We start from the raw sequence: 4,859 nt of genomic DNA, 5'->3' as shown, positions 1-4,859 counted from the left end.
TTTGAGACATCTCTCAAAGAAGAGGCCAAGTAGGTCTCCTGCAGTTCAGTGTACGCATCATCATAAGCTCAAGTGTGCCTCTGTTTGTCGTGCTGGGAAATGCTGTGAGCAGTCAGAACAAAGAAAAATTAGGCTTTGGAATCCTTATCACAGGATGGACTTTATTCAAAGTAAAAATAGAGTAATTCCTCCTCTCTGTTGTTCCCTTTATTCTTCCATTGTCACTTCTCTATGCTACTACTTCACAAATTCAGTTTCTAAAGCCAGGACAGAAAACTGATTACAGCACTGTGAAACACTGCACATGGCTGATTTTATTGCTAGAGGTCCCAAGGTCCCACTAAAATGAATGAATAACTAAACAGAGAGAGCGTGTTTCCTCCCAAGAAGAGAATAGAACAAGGCTAGGTATTAAAACACCAGTGTGTGTTAATTCAGACAGTGTCACCCATTAGATGCCATTTCAATGACTTTCCATTGACTTTCAATGACGGATACTCTTAAGTATTTGTAGTATGAGCTGTATTCGGTACAAGGTGGTACACTGAAGTCAGCAGAAGTTTTGCTGGAGTGAAGTGGTCAGCTTCTCAAATATCTGCAGCACCTCTAGAAATGTGGTTTCTGCAGTTGAGCTGCTGGGGGAACAGACTGGGACTTACGCAGATGCACTGAGGTCTCTCTTCTGAACGGGCTGCCCTGAGTAAATAACTCTTCTCTAGAAGCATTCACAAATCTGTGTGCTAGGACACTGACAGCAAAATAAAAACATAGAAAAGACAATAAAAAAGATTCTCTCAATTTTCTTATTAGAGCTGAACCAGCAAGCATGCAGCAAAGATGAAGAAACCCAAGGCAGGGAACCAGAAAACAAGAGAAAACATGAATCTGTTTGCATGAAAAGAGGACTTGATTTGAATGGTACAAAGACAGGAACTCACTTCCTACCCCATCTTTCTCGTCTTTTCTCTATTTCCAGAGAAAAGGAGAAATTTCATCTATGTTGTGCTCCTCTTAATGAATAAAAGGAGGGTACCCAAAAGTCAGGTTAGGTGCCTGTGAGAAAAGGGAACCTGTCCTGGCATTAGGAGAGAGCTGGGATTTCAGGAACACTCCCTGCAGTGTGTAAACTTGTGGCTCTCTTTTCTTCAGCCCATCTTAGCACACAGCCTTCTTATTCCATTTCTGAATTTCCAGCTCCCCGTTCTGAGGGCACATGTTCCTTACTTCAGGTATGGATTTGAAGATCTGCCTCTGAGTTTTGTGGATCCAAGGTCTTTGAAGTAAGAAGAAACACATAAAAATGACAGACTACTTACTTAGGAGACTATCAGGAGCCATATTAAAAGCAACTTTCATCCTCTTTGGCCATCCTGCCATACATAACACTGCACAAAGGCCCTCATAATGTGTAACTGATGACAGCAACTCTTCCCCACGTGAGAACAGTGGATCATCTCAGACCACTGCAGACTGACTACTGTATTTCCTGCAATCCTTTTTCTCTGAGTGATAAGAATTTTCCCCTAATAAGGGAGGTTAGTGCCTAGTGCATCTGCACTCATGCAAATTGCCTTCTCTTTGTCACCTTTCTGGAATACATTCTAGCTACTCGCTCAGTTTCCACTGACTTGAGTAATGAGCAGTCTTATTCAGCATCTTGTCTGCTCTCTGCCTTGAGTTTTGCTTTTTAATGAGCTGAGAGGGTCAGATGATTAGCATGAAACTGCTCCAGTTGCTGCTGTGACTATCCATACCTTCTAACAACAGTACTTTACTGGTGCCAATTACAGATGTTCTCCTAATTTTCTCTTACTTGCCACAGATACAGACAGTATCCCACTACCTGCTGACTTCACAGAAAGCTCCTGTGCATATCTCTCTCCCCAGCAGTTCTGACCCAATCATGCATTCTTCCCCAGAAAGAGTCCAACACCTCCATCTTATGAGCTAATCACTCCCCAACTTCCTTCACCACATAATGAAGTCATCCTTGCTCCCTGTCACATGCAGGACTCAACCCACGCACTTGCTTCCCTTGCTCTGCTCTGGAGAAGGGCAGGCACACATGGCGTGGATGCTGCCCTCTGTCTGCAGAGAAGGAAGCCTTTAGCCCTGGACTCAAAAAGTTGACACAACAAAGAGAGAATGGGAGATGAGAACCTCCTCCACACCCCCCAGATAAAGACTTACTTTCAAATATGAGGCAACAAAAAGACTAAAAAGCACAGGCCTTTGTTAGACTACAATTTGAAGTGTCTTCTAGCTTGACTTTCCTTTTTTAAGTCTTTCATCATCTATCTACAGAAACACCCCCAAATTCAGAAGGGGTTAGAAGATAATTTGTAGACCACATTAAGTCATCCATTGATTTTCTGTACTTATACTACAATCTTCTGGGCATATTGGTTTGAGTCTTGTATCTGCACTTGGGCACATGATACCCTTCCTTACTCACATCAGAGGTGTAACTGAGCTATCCATCAGTGTCACATTTGCTTATAGATCTGGCTATCACTCAGCCAAACGTGCTCCAAAGAGGCATCCTTTTGGCAGTTACAGCTTTTCTTTACTGACTGTGCTTTGGCAAAAACTTGCTGCTAATTTAGCAGTAATTGTTCCTTTCAGGCATATGTGTCTCTAGTTTATCTTTCCACCGTATCGCATCTTTCTTAATCCTTGAAACCTATGTAGGCATATAACTGAATATGCACTTGTAGATTTGTTAACGTTCTCTCTTTAGAGAGTAGAATAACCACTGCATCCAGAAGATGCTGATGATTTAAGCTGGTTTCTGTGGATGGAATATGGTAGATGCTTTGGGTTGATGCATAATGTTTAGTGACAAGTAAATTGTATGGTCATAACACAACCCAAACAAGCAAGAAACAAAATAAACCAAAACAAAACAAAAAACAAATTGAGATATTGATTAAGGTGTAGGTGGCTGGACAGGAGAGAACTGGCAATATTAAACAAACACAACTTCCTCTGACAGAGTAATGTAGTCTTCAGTTTCCAGACAAGGAGAAAACGTTAGTAGAAGATGGTGCTGCCAGACCTTAACAAAAGTAGGTCTGTTGTTTGTTTAAGCCTGGAGAGGTCACTCAGCGATCTGCCAAGAGCACCACGTTGCTCTTTATTAAATTGAAATGTACACAAATTCTTGTCCTGTCTGTACTGAACATCCAGAGATTAATATCAGATCGCAGCCTCATAGTTGTTATTGTAAAGCCTTTCCTCCAGAAATCAGAGAGCCTCAGAGTTACTCATGGGTGAGACCTGACAGTATTCCTCTGGCAGGAGGAATGAAGGAAAAGTGAAGTGCAGAAGCAGCAGTGAGCAGGAGCACTGTGAGCTTCTGCTTTCACTGAAAGGTGTGGTGGATCTGCAGGTCCATTTGCCGTTTCTCACAGAGGCCTTTTAGCAGCAGCAAACAAAACAGCAGCTGCAGGAAAAGGTGCCATGCTCTGATATACTTTCACAACAGGAACACTGCTGCTTTTGAAACCCCACTCTTGATCTTGGGCTGTATTGCTCCATCCCTATTCTCTGCTGTACAGGACAATGTTGGATTCCCTATGTCCAAAAGCACAAATAGCTGAGCCTGCCACAAGGAAAAAAGGCTGAGCAGAAGGCAATCTCACACAGAAGTTAACCACACAAACAGTACTGTTTTGGCAAGTCAGTAGCAGAACCTCTTTTTTCTTCCACATATTCCACACAGGCACAATTAGCTCAGATGCCCACTGTGAAGAAAATATGTATTTGAGAATGCTGGGGCTCTATTCAGCTCGACTTTGTTTCCGGTTGAACCAGTGGGCTAGCAGCAAGGATGAATCTTCTTGTGGTCGCACACAGGGAACAACAGAGTGCCGAATCAGGTCGTTACATGCTAGAGTCCATTTTCACTTCTCTCTTCGTTCTTCCCTTTTCATTCTCCACTTCCCCCTCCATCTGAGCAGTTAATTTTGTTTAGCCCTTCCGCAAAGAGCTCTACACAGAAAGAGTAATGAAACTACCAGTAGCCTGTTAATTAAACTCCCTTCCTTTGTTCACTGTGCCTGGAGCACTCTGAAGTAAAGGGAGATATCTGGTGATTTTATTGATGACTGAACATTACCGGTTCCTCTACATTGTTAACACTGTAAAAGAAATCACAGGCATAACTGTCCTACAACAACAATTAATGTGGGAAGCTGGAGGGCAAATTCTTCTAGAAAGAACAGTTGTACAAGAGAAGATACTTATGTAGTACACTCGTGTAGGTGTGTAGGAGTTTGCTGTTTCTGGTTGTACAGCAGCTCTGTTAAGGGCTCATGAGAACACTTGTCACCTTTGTGTTTATTTTTACTAGCCCTGACTGGTCTTATATTTTAAATTACTTTCTTATTCCCTGTTCCCTGCTCTGCCTCTCAGTATCCGGATGCCTTGAGCAACATCTTTACAGCTCTAATTTCTTGCTATTCTGACTTCTGTTTCTCGTATCCCCTACTCTTTAATTTCCATTACTGTTCCATTAAAATTATTAGGAATTTTGCTTCCTTCCCTTTTTAAACATTTTTAAAGCTTTTTGGTCTTTCACTGTTACATAATTACAGTTACTTTTCCCTAGGAAAATCTGTTTTCCAGCATTCCAGTCTCTTCTGAAAGCACCTGAAAGAGCCAAATTTGTTATCTTTTTCCATCGTCTGAATGTGTTGGCCTTCTTCCCATAGCTCCAGTCTTCATTCTCAGTGCTGCCCTTTTTCACTCCTCTCTGCCATCTCCTCATAACTCCTGGCTGTTCTCCAGTTCTTGTCCTGCTTCTGTGATTGCTCCAGGAGAAGGAACACAGGTAATCCCTGTGGGATTGCTCGGCC

This window comes from Centrocercus urophasianus, unplaced genomic scaffold, assembly GCF_019232065.1.
Source record: "Centrocercus urophasianus isolate 14NV4802_14NV808 unplaced genomic scaffold, USGS_Curo_1.0 seq_15, whole genome shotgun sequence".
NCBI classification, from domain to species: domain Eukaryota; kingdom Metazoa; phylum Chordata; class Aves; order Galliformes; family Phasianidae; genus Centrocercus; species Centrocercus urophasianus.
Note: the sequence above shows the minus strand (reverse complement) of the source record.